The sequence below is a fragment of the Ranitomeya variabilis genome, chromosome 7, assembly GCF_051348905.1.
Source record: "Ranitomeya variabilis isolate aRanVar5 chromosome 7, aRanVar5.hap1, whole genome shotgun sequence".
Classification (NCBI taxonomy): Eukaryota; Metazoa; Chordata; class Amphibia; order Anura; family Dendrobatidae; genus Ranitomeya; species Ranitomeya variabilis.
In genome coordinates this window covers 47,787,136-47,799,983 of record NC_135238.1, presented here as the reverse complement: position 1 = coordinate 47,799,983, position 12,848 = coordinate 47,787,136, and the positions used below count along the sequence as shown (strand labels likewise).

General features: G+C 41.0%; 1 long non-coding RNA gene and 1 pseudogene across 1 annotated transcript in view; both read right to left on the bottom strand.

The window, feature by feature from the left end:
* LOC143786227 (uncharacterized) overlaps positions 1-5,714 on the bottom strand; it is a 100,761-nt pseudogene extending 95,047 nt beyond the window's left edge.
* A 3,656-nt stretch (positions 5,715-9,370) lies between these two features.
* LOC143785881 (uncharacterized) overlaps positions 9,371-12,848 on the bottom strand; it is a 33,812-nt gene continuing 30,334 nt past the window's right edge. The window contains exon 3 of the long non-coding RNA XR_013218134.1: positions 9,371-9,595. This is a non-coding gene — a long non-coding RNA (uncharacterized LOC143785881). The remainder of the gene's footprint in view (positions 9,596-12,848) is intronic.

Sequence of the window (12,848 nt, the reverse complement as noted above, 5' to 3'; positions counted from 1 at the left end):
ATAGCAGGGCAGGCCTTGCATTCAATGCAACATTTTTTCAGGAAGCCCTCCTGTACCTCTCGTGAAAGGGAATTGGGGTGCGTTGTAATTGTTGGCAGCCCAGCCACTCACTTCATAGGCAATAACAGCATAGGAGACCCACAGTTTAATAATGGCCCTTTAGAAATATTAATGCCGCCTGATGCCCCTCTAAAAATAGGCCCTGTGACTTTAAGACAGAGTCCCTCTTTCATAAATTAAACAAGATGTGCCTTCCTTATTAGTGATGACCGAATATACTCGTTACTCAAGATTTCTCAAGCATGCTCGGGGGTCCTCAGAGTATTTTTTAGTGATTGGAGATTTAGTTTTTCTTGCCGCAGCTGAAAGATTTACATCTGTTAGCTAGCATAAGTACATGTGGGGATTCCCTAGCAACCAGACAACCCCCACATGTACTTATGCTAGCTAACAGATGTAAATCTTTCAGCTGCGGCAAAAAAATTAAATCTCCGAGCACTAAAAAATACTCGGGAGGACACCTGAGCATGCTCGAGAAATCTCGAGTAACGAGTATATTCGCTCATCACTATTCCTTATGTCACACACCACGTGGCCAGCTAGGGTTGTTAAATGTTACAATGACATTTCCCAGTGAATGCATTTGTATTGGTTGAAAGCAATGTCAAAGTTGAAAAACGGATAAAAAACGCTGCATGTGAACATAGCCCAAGTGGTGGAGGAACATTTCGGTCTGGGGTTAATTATTTTGCCTTATATACAAGTCATTACCCTGGACAGGATGTACCTTAACATATTTTCCAGCAAAATCCATTTTGGTTTAGTTTTTATGTTTTTTTGGTGCACCTGTAAAAATGGCGTGAAACTCTGACAACATTGCTTAAAGCTGTGACCTAGGAGTCAGAAATGCTTCCAGGGGCGATCCCCATGATGTTCCTGTGTCATTTGAGCAGTGTTTCCATCATTTTCAGACGTTTTTAGACCTTAAAGAACCCCTGGGGGGATGGCGGTAAAAATGCTTAGGTTTCCCATAGACTTACATTGGGCTTGTTGCTCGGGTCGAGTACCCGAGTATTCCAATTTGCTCGACCCGAGCAACGAGCACCCGAGCATTTTAGTGCTGGCTCATCACTAATTATGACCACTCTACTAAATGATCAAAAACTGGCAAATTAATTTTTTTTCTTACGACTGGTATACCTATGGTGATTCAGTCTTGTTTTTAGGTCCCATGTGGACTCTCCCACATACAGTAAATTACAAGGACACTGCAGTAGCTATATAAGAAATTCGGAAGCACATGTTAGATATTGCTTAATGGTAAATTTCACATTGGTCTGAGGATGTAAAAATTGGTTGCCCTTCAATATATAGGCAGTGACGGGTACAATTAACACAATTCAGGGATAACACCCAGTCTTCTTGGTTCTTGTTGAAAAATGATTGTTTGCTAATTTTGGAAGGTCCAATATCCGCATGTGTTAATTTGTATTTTAGACGTTAGAAGAGGGGGAATTCCTATATTCCAGAATCTCAGGCACACACTTACCAACCATAGGCCAATGTTTTTTGAGAATACCAGAAATACCAAAAATTGCATTACTCTCTTCACAATGTTCTTGCAATTCATATGTAGTTTAATTTAATTGTAGTTTATGCATCCTCTATTGTGCATTATCTATTTATATGCACTTTATTATGTAACCTGTTAAACACTGATTGTATACATGTATATTGTAATCATTTTTACAACTTTGGATGGCACTTATGCACTTTATTACTGTAATCAATTTATAATAGATATATTGCTAAATATTCTGCTTGCTCACATTTCACATTGCCTGAGAAAGGCTCACACTTTGAGCTGAAACGTCGCAGTAGCCTATATGGGCTATTAAACCACCATTTTTCTCTAAGAAGGATTGCTGTTTTTATCTTTTTTGTATGGTATCAAAATATGGCGATGCAAAAACTTGTTTTTACAATAAAAAGCGTGTTTTAGTGTGTGACCGCAGCCAAATGTAAAAGACAATATAAATCGGGTTGTAATCACACTGACCCAAGCATAAAGTTGTCTAATCTCTTATACAGCATGGGGAACTGCATAAAAAATAAAACCAATTCTTCACCTGCTGTTTATTTGTTCAGTTCCCCAAAGATAATGTAAGGCTCGGCTCACATTTCTCCTGCGCTCTACTTTGAGCGCTTACACTTTGGTTTTCATGTAAATCTCTGAAATAAGTGATTCAGACAGAACCCCTGGTGATAGAATCCCTATACCGAGGTCGATGAAGGCACTGTGGACGTCGTATGACCTCTGATCCAGCAGTGTCCAACTTTTTAGCTGTGCATAAAGTGCCAAATAAGTTCCTTAAGAAGTCTAGTTTCCAAAGTTGGATCATTTGTGGGAGGTTTCCATTATTTAATCACATCATACATCAGGGGCTCTTCAAACACGACGTGGCGTCCGCTAATGATTCCAGCAAATTTTGCATTCAAAAAGGCAAACTGCGCTCCTTCCCTTGCGAGCCCTGCCATGCGCCCCAACAGTAGTATCAATCACATATGGGGTATAGGCCTGCTACGGAGAAATGGCACAACAAATTTTGGGGTGCATTATTTTTCTGTTACCCTTGTGAAAATAAAATTTGGGTCTAAAGTAACATTTTTAAATGTTCATTTTGTTTCCTTCTACATTCCATTAATTCCGGTGTACTCCTGAAGGGTTCATAAACTACTTGAATGTGGTTTTGAGCACATTGAGGGGTGCTGTTTTTAGAATGGTGTCACTTTTGAGTAGTTTCAGTCATATAGACTCCTCAAAGTCACTTTAAATATGATGTGGTCCATAAAAAAAAGGTTAGCAAATTTTATTGTAAAAATGAGAAATCGGTGGTCAACTTTTAACCCTTCTAACTTCCTAACTAAAAAAAATTATGCTTCAAAAATTGTACTGATGTAAAGTAGACATGTGGGAAATGTTATTCTTTTAACTATTTTGTGTAACAGGAGTCTCTGATTTAAGGGAGTTAAAAAATAAAAGTTTGAAAATTGAAAAAAGTTCAACATTTTTCCAATTTTCCATTTTTTTCACAAATAAACGCAAGTAATATCGAAGAAAGTATACCTCTATTATGACGTACAATACAGTGAGGAAAATACTTATTTGATAAACTGCAGATTTTGCAAGTTTTCCCATTTACAAAGTATGGAGAGATCTGTGCAATTAGTACAGGTAGTAATAATAATAATCTTTATTTATATAGTGCCAACATATTCCGCTGCACTTTACAATTAAACAATAATAAGGTAATAAGTGCAGAGTACGAGGGATTCTTAAAAAAAAAGTGAACAGGTCTGTGAGAGACAGACTGGTTGGTAGGTGATCAATTACTTATTTTATGCAATTTAATTAATTAAAAATCATTCAATGTGATTTTTTTGTTTTTTATTTTCAAAATCTGTCTCACAGTTGAAGTGTACCTAAAATAATTACAGACCTTTCCATTCTTTGTAGGTGGGAAAACGTGAAAAATTGGCAGTGTATCAAATAATTATGTTCCCCACTGTATGTGTCACGGGGCTACCGCGACAGAGAAGTTCCAGAGAACCGCAGCGCTCTGGGCCTCGTTCACACACAGTGAACAGAAGCTCTTCACCTGTGTTCTCACCTGGCTGCTTTGTGCCAGCAGTGCAGGAGTTAACCTTATTGCTGAGAGCTGGGTATCTCAGCTGTACTGGATTTTGTAATCGGATCCTCTATATAGACTCAGTCCTGACTTCAGCTATTGTCAGTGATCAGTTCTACTGCCTGGCTTGAAGGTTGAAGGAGCGTAGTATTGGAGTTGGAGGTTTATTTACAGAGATTGGTGTCTGCTGTTTTGGTTGCATGTTAAATCTGTTTTCCTTCCTAGTTTATTCCTTCTCTTCCCTCCTTCTCTTGTGTTTCCTCTGTGGTTGTGTGAGCATCTGGTGAGTTTGAGACTTTTAGTTACCTTGTCTGTATACCCTGTTTAGTTGTATTGTTATACTGGTGCAGTCCACCTCCTTTGGGGGAGAGGGGGCCACTGATAGGGCCTGCACAGGAGACAGGGATACGCTGGGGGCTCAGGCCTCCTAACCATCATAGGTACCCCTGAGATAAGGGAAAGTCAGGGCCCCTTTAGTGCAGGGACAGGTGCGGGTTCCAGTACGCCGTCCTGCCCCTTTATCGCCGCATACGGCGTGACAGTATGTCAGCATGTTTTAGAATCAGTGGGATCCATTGAAGCATTCCAGAGTTATTACTTCATAAAGTAACACTGGTCAGAATTGAAAAAAATGTTTCTGGTCAGGAAGGTGAAAACAAGCATGTGGGGTGAAAGGGTTAAAAAACCCACCTCTTTAAGGGAATTCCCAATATATTAACCCCTCAGTCACTTCAAAAGCTTGAATATTGCATATTTTTATTTATTACCAAAATAAATTGCAACAAAAAGTGACATTTCAGATTTCAAAAATTAGGCCGTCACTAAAGGATTATAATGCCTTCTTCCCAATGCGAGTTCTCTGATGTCTAACAAGTTGAGATTTAGATAAAAAAAAAAAACCACATTCGGGACATGAAAACGGCTACTCTCCTGTGTGAATTCTCTCATGTCTAACAAGAGTTGATTTATCTGTAAAACGTTTCCCACATTCTGAACATGAAAATGGCTTCTCTCCTGTGTGAATTCTCTCATGTTTAACAAGATGTGATTTACCTGAAAAACATTTTCCACATTCTGAACATGAAAAGGGCTTCTCTCCTGTGTGAATTATCTCATGTGTAACAAGACTAAATTTTTGAGTAAAACATTTTCCACATTCTGAACATGAAAATGGCTTCTCTCCTGTGTGAATTCTCTCATGTTTAACAAGTTGAGATTTTTGAGTAAAACATTTGCCACATTCTGAACATGAAAATGGCTTCTCTCCTGTGTGAATTCTCTCATGTCTAACAAGAGTTGATTTATCTGTAAAACGTTTCCCACATTCTGAACATGAAAATGGCTTCTCTCCTGTGTGAATTCTCTCATGTTTAACAAGTTGAGATTTTAGAGTAAAACATTTTCCACATTCTGAACATGAAAAGGGCTTCTCTCCCGTGTGAATTCTCTCATGTCTAACAAAAGTTGATTTATCTGTAAAACGTTTCCCACATTCTGAACATGAAAATGGCTTCTCTCCTGTGTGAATTCTCTTATGTCTAACAAAATTACATTTTAGAGTAAAACATTTGCCACATTCTGAACATGAAAATGGCTTCTCTCCTGTGTGAATTCTCTCATGTTTAACAAGATGAGATTTTAGAGTAAAACATTTGCCACATTCTGAACATGAAAATGGCTTCTCTCCTGTGTGAACTCTCTCATGTTTAACAAGAGTTGATTTATCTGTAAAATGTTTTCCACATTCTGAACATTGAAATGGCTTCTCTCCTGTATGACTTCTCACATGTGTATGAAGAGTTGATTTCAGTGTAAAACATTTTCCACATTCTGGACATGAAAATGGCTTCTTCCTTGTGGGAGCTTTTTTATTTTTCACACTTCTTCTGTGACTTTTATTTTGTTTAACAGTCTGTGATGAATTAGGACAATGTACTTTAAAAGGATTCATGTCTGAGATGTTAGCATGTTCTTCATATGGGTCTTCTGCGATACTTTTTTGGATTTTGGAGCTGCTGCTACGACCATCTGTCAAGAATATAACTGCTGTGATTTTCTTAGTCAAATAACCTTAATACGTATATTTATCTAAATATAAAACATTAAGAAAAGTAAAAATAAAAAAATTACATAGAAATTGCAAAGTGTGTAGCAAAGTTCTGTTATTAACTGACTGAAGTGAAATTTACATGATGTGATGATTTCACACAGAATCAATTGTGCTAATGCTCATTCTCAATCATTGGCCAGTGCAATCATCAAATAATAAAACATTTGTCATTGGTCGCATATTTCATATGAGAATAAAAATGATCGTTGTTGACAGCGCATCATTCTCTTTGTCTAAATTAAAGATATTCTGTAATAATAAAAAAGCCATAAGAAATAATAACAAATCATCATTCCTACATCAAAATAAAAGCTAATAAGCCCCAATCACCTTCCTATACCATCAATCACTGCTCATTGATGAAATTATATTCTGTTTGCAGCCGCTCGATTTTATTCTTCAGGAGACGTAGAGGGCTGTAGCAGTCACCTCTCTGTGTTAGAGCTCCATGCACCACCTCAATGACTGGAAGAAAGCGGCTGCAAGGAACATATTTCAATTTCTCCTGGTAGCCGCTCTCCCAGTAAAACAGCCTAACTGCTTTAAATACTATTTACCTATAGGTTACCAATATACCTGCAGGTAAATTGCATTTTTGTAGCTGACAGGTTATCTTTAGGGGTTGTTTTACACTGGCAGGTATTGACCTGTAACAAGCGCTGATTCATGATATGGGAGAAGCTTTGCTCTCTCTCCCCATAGAAAATAGGTGAATGCTTGGCCGGACCCTCATGGCTATGGTGGATTTCAGAGACAGAGCCGTCAGCAGACTCAGGAACAAGTAATGTCTATACTAACATCTCTAATTACGTGTCTATGTCTGTGGTCTGGACTGTTTTAGAATAATAAAGCATAATTGGATTCCATGTTGCATCCTCTGGTGTGTGCTGTGGAAATTATGTCTACAGGGTGGGTCATTTACATCGATCCATCTAAATAAAATGGGAATGGTTGGTAATATCAACTTCCTGTTTGTGGCACATTATATGGGAGGGGGAAAACTTTTCAAGATGGATGGTGACCATGGCGGCCATTTTGAAGTCGGACATTTTGGATCCAACTTTATTTTTTCCAAAGGGAAGAGGGTCATGTGACACATGAAACTTATTGAGAAATTCACAAGAAACACAATGGTGTGCTTGGTTTTAATGCAACTATTCTTTCATGCGTTATTTACAAGTTTATGACCACTTATAAAATGTATTCAAAGTGCTTGCCCATTGTGTTGGATTGTCAATGCAACCCTCTTCTCCCACTCTTGACACAGCAACACGCAGAAGAAATGCTAGCACAGGATTTCAGTGTCCGTTGTTTCAGATGCTGCATATCTCGCACCTTCACAGCATAGACAATTGCCTTCAGCTGACCCCAAAGATAAAAGTCTAATGGGGTCAGATCGGGAGACCTTGGTGGCCATTCAACTGGCCCACGATGACCAATCCACTTTCCAGGAAACTGTTCATGTAAGAATGCTTGGACCTGACACCCATAATGTGGTGGTGCACCATCTTGCTGGAAAAACTCAGGGAACGTGCCATCTTCAGTGCATAAAGAGGGCAACACATCATCATGCAGCAATTTCACATATCCAGTGGCATTGAGGTTTCCACTGATGAAGAATGGCCCCACTATCTTTGGACCCCATATACCACACCATACCATACCATGAATTTTTGTGTTCCAACAGTCTTGGGAGGATCTATCCACTGTGGGTTACTGTCAGACCAATAGCGGTGGTTTTGTTTGTTAACTTCACCATTCACAGAAAAGTCTGCCTCATCACTGAACATAATGTTCTGTGTAAACTGAGGCTCCTGTTCCAATTTTTGCTTTACCCATTCTGCAAATTTAGCGTGCCGATCTGGGTCATCCTTGTTAAGATGCTGCAGCAGCTGGATTTTGTAAGGGGGTCATTTGTGAGTAGCTAATATCCGCCAAAGGGATGTTCGACTGATGCCACTCTCCAGTGACATGCAGTGAGTGCTACGCTGAGGGCTCTACACTGTGTGCAGAATTATCAGGCAAGTTGTATTTTGATCACATGATACTTTTTATACATGTTGTCCTACTCCAAGCTGTTCAGGCTTGAGAGCCAACTACCAATTAAGTAAATCAGGTGATGTGCAGCTCTGTAATGAGGAGGGGTGTTGTCTAATGACATTAACACCCTATATAAGGTGTTCTTAATTATTAGGCAACTTCCTTTCCTTTAGCAAAATTGGTCAGAAGAGAGATTTGACGGGCTCTGAAAAGTCCAAAATTGTGAGATGCCTTGCAGAGGGATGCAGCAGTCTTGAAATTGCCAAACTTTTGAAACGTGATCAGCGAACAATCAAGCGTTTCATGGCAAATAGCCAACAGGGTCGCAAGAAGCGTGTTGGGCAAAAAAGGAGCAAAATAACTGCCCATGAATTGAGGAAAATCAAGTGTGAAGCTGCCAAGATGCCATTTGCCACCAGTTTTGCCAAATTTCAGAGCGGCAATATTACTGGAATATCAAAAAGCACAAGGTGTGCGATACTCAGGGACATGGCCAAGGTAAGGAAGGCACAAAAACGACCACCTTTGAACAAGAAACATAAGATAAAACGTCAAGACTGGGCCAAGAAATATCTTAAGACTGACTTTTCAAAGGTTTTATGGACTGATTAAATGAGTGTAGTAACTCTTGATGCGCCAGAGGCTGGATCAGTAAAGGGCAGAGAGCTCCACTCCGACGCCAGCAAGGTGGAGGTGGCGTACTGGTATGGGCTGGTATAATCAAAGATGAACTTGTGGGACCATTTCGGGTTGAGGATGGAGTGAAGCTCAACTTCCAGACCTACTGCCAGTTTCTGGAAGACAACTTCTTCAAGCAGTGGTACAGGAAGAAGTCGGTATTGTTAAAAAACAAACAAACATGATTTTCATGCAGAACAATGCTCCATCACATGCCTCCAACTACTCCACAGCGTGGCTGGCCAGTAAAGGTCTCAAAAGATAAAAAAATAATGACATGGCCCCCTTGTTCACCTTATCTGAACCCCATAGAGAACCTGTGGTCCCTCATAAAATGTGAGATCTACAGGGAGGGAAAACCGTACACCTCTCGGAATAGTGTCTGGGAGGCTGTGGTGGCTGCTGCATGCAATGATCGTAAACAGATCAAGCAACTGACAATCTATGGATGGAAGGCTGTTGAGTGTCATCATAAAAAAAGGTGGCTTTATTGGTCACTAATTTTTCGGGGTTTTGTTTTTGCATGTCAGAAATGCTTATTAAATTTTGTGCAGTTATATTGGTTTATCTTGTGAAAAATAAACAAGTGAGATGGGAATATATTTGGTTTTTATTAAGTTGCCTAATAACTCTGCATAGTAATAGTTACCTGCACAGATATCCTCCTAAGAGAGCCAAATCTAAAAAAAAAAACACTCCAACTTCCAAAAATATTAAGCTTGGATATTTATGAATCTTTTGGGTTGAATGAGAACATAGTTGTTGATCAATAATAAAGATAATCCTCTGAAATACAACTTGCCTAATAATTCTGCATACAGTGTAGCTGAATGAAGCTAGGACAGCCACTGATGTTTCTTCATTAGTGAATTTTATTGAGTCCACATTTTGGCAAATCCAACACTGAGCCAGTTTCACAGAATTTGGCAAGCAGTTTGATAACTGTAGCATGGGGGAAGGGTGGCCTCGTAGGGTATCTTGCATTGAAATCTGCTGCAATAACCCGGGGACTGCGTTCACCAGACATCAAAACAATTTCTATCCTCCTCACGTCTTAACCTCTGCGACATGTCAATGGCTGTAAGCAAAGAGAAACATGGACTTCAAAATGGCCACCATGGTCACCACCCATCTTGAAAAGTTTCCCACCTCTCATACACTAATGTGCCACAAAGCAGGAAGTTGATATCACCAACCATTCCCATTTTATTTAGGTGTATCCACATAAAAAGCCCACCCTCTATTCTTCAGTGAGCACTTCAAATCGACCACTGGCACCCAATCCTCCATGTGAAGAGTGTAGGACTTGCTCATATTGTATTACTTATGTCTAGAGAAATGCTCAGGCGGCAGTACTACTAGGTAGTGTCAGTCTCACACAACCGCTGACCGCTACATGCAGAACAGAGGAGACGTATGATCGTGTATCAGGAAGTCATGGCCATGGAGCAAATATAAAGATGGATAAGCCCAGGCAATTCTCTGCTTTCTCTTATAATATACTCCTGGCTGTGACTATGAGACAATGGTCTTAAAAGTTTTTTTAATCTCCAGATAGTTCAGTATACCAAATAGGTTACTTAGGTTATACACACTGCTCAAAAAAATAAAGGGAACACTAAAATCCCACATCCTAGATATCACAATGAAATTCATTACATAGTGGAATGCGATGAGAACAATAAAACCTAAAAATCATCAATGTAAATCACAACTAATATCCCATGGAGGTCTGGAGTTGGAATGATGCTCAAAATCAAAGAGGAAAATCAAATTGCAGGCTGATCCAACTTCAGTGGAAAAGCCTCAAGGAAATGATGCTCAGTAGTGTGTGTGGCTCCAAGTGCCTATGACCTCCCTACAATGCCTGGGCATGCTCCTGATGAGGCGGCGGATGGTCTCCTGAGAGATCTCCTCACAGACCAGGACTAAAGCATCCGCCAACTCCTGGAAAGTCTGTGGTGCAACGTGACACTGGTGGATGGAGAGATATGATGTTCCAGATGTGTTCAATCGGATTCAGGCTGGGGAACGGGTGGGCCAGTCCATAGCTTCAATGCCTTCATCTTGCAGGAACTGCTGACACACTTCAGCCACATGAGGTCTGGCATTGTACTGCATTAGGAGGAACCCAGGGCCAACCGCACCAGCATATGGTCTCACAAGGGGTCTGGGATCTCATCTCGGTACCTAATGGCAGTCAGGCTACCTCTGGTGAGAACATGGAGGGCTGTGTGGCCCTCCAAAGAAATGCCACCCCACACCATTACTGACCCACTGCCAAACCGGTCATGCCGAAGGATGTTGCAGGCAGATCGCTCTCCACGGCGTCTACAGACTCTGTCACATGTGCTCAGTGAGAATCTGCTTTCATCTGTGAAGAGCACAGGGCGCCAGTTGCAAATTTGCCAATCCCTGGTGTTCTGTGGCAAATGCCAGGCGTCTAACCATTTGTGCGGACATATGCACATTTGTGGCCTGCTGAAGGTCATTTTGCAGGGCTCTGGCAGTGCTCATCTTGTTTCTCCTTGCACAAAGGCTGAGGTAGCGGTCCTGCTGCTGGGTTGTTGCCCTCCTACGGCCCCCTCCACGTCTCTTAGTGTACTGGCCTATCTCCTGGTAGCGCCTCCAGCCTCTGGACACTACACTGACAGACACAGCAAACCTTCTTGCCACAGCACGCATTGATGTGCCATCCTGAATGAGCTGCACTACCTGAGCCACTTGTGTGGGTTGTAGAGTTTGTCTCATGCTACCATGACTGTGAAAGCACAACCAACATTCATAAGTGACCAAAACATCAGCCAGTAAGCATTGATACTGAGATGTGGTCTGTGGTCCCTGTTATGGATCCCAATGGCTAGGGGATCGCACTGGACAAGCAAAAATAACTCAAATAACGGACGAGCTCTAGGGTGATGGAACCTGGGCCGACCGCTGACCTACTCCTGACAAACACAACTAGAAATAGCCGGGGAGCGTGCCTACGTTGATTCTAGACGCCTCGCGCCAGCCTAAGAGCTAACTAGCACTGCAGAGGAAATAAAGACCTAGCTTGCCTCCAGAGAAATGAACCCCAAAGGTATAGTTGCCCCCCACATGTATTGACGGTGAAAATGAGAGGAAGGCACGCACATAGATATGAAACTAGATTTAGCAAAACGAGGCCCGCTATAACTAGAAAGCAGAAGGATACAAAAGGGGTCTGAGCGGTCAGCAAAAAACCCTAACCAAAAACCATCCTGAGATTACAAGAACCCATGTGCCAACTCATGGCACATGGGGAGCACCTCAGCCCACTAGAGCTTCCAGCTAGCATAGAGTAATATTTAGCAAGCTGGACAAAAAACAAAACAACTGAAAAGCATAACTTAGCTTATCCTGAGAGATCTGGAAGCAGGTAGTCAGAACCAAACTGAGCACATCTGAGTACATTGACAGCCGGCAATGAGAGTCAGAGAAGCAGAGCTAAATAGGGACCTCCCTGCTTCTGATGAAACAGGTGGCGGCCAGAGACCAACAGACCACACAAAGCCACCAGAGGGAGCCCCAAAGCAAAGTCATTTCTCTGGAGGCAAGCTAGGTCTTTATTTCCTCTGCAGTGCTAGTTAGCTCTTAGGCTGGCGCGAGGCGTCTAGAATCAACGTAGGCACGCTCCCCGGCTATTTCTAGTTGTGTTTGTCAGGAGTAGGTCAGCGGTCAGCCCAGGTTCCATCACCCTAGAGCTCGTCCGTTATTTGAGTTATTTTTGCTTGTCCAGTGCGATCCCCTATCCATTGGGATCCATAACAGGTCCCCACCTGCAGAACCACTCCTTTATTGAGCTGGTCTTGATAATTGCCAATAATTTCTATCTGTTGTCTATTCCATTTGAACAACAGCATGTGAAATTGATTTTCAATCAGTGTTGCTTCCTAAGTGGACAGTTTGATTTCACAGAAGTTTGAGTTACTTGGAGTTATATTCTGTTCTTTAAGTGGTCCCTTTATTTTTTTGAGCAGTGTATTAATCCTTGAACCAGAACTCTAACGGATATAATGTAAAACACTAGATACTTTGCCCATGAGGTGTTACACATCTTTGATGATCTATGATCCCAGTCTAATCTTAAATCTATATTATAGATGCACAACCGATCTTATTACATATTGCATCATTACATTGTCAGCCCTATAAAATCTGTATTTTCGCTGAATGGGGAAATCTATGGTAAAAAATGCTGATAAAACACATAACAAAAAAACGTCAAAACTAAAATTGTCCAGTCCGGTGAATGAGGAGATATTGAGTCTTCTCTGCTTTATTTAGTGGTGACTCCTCACTGGGGCAGT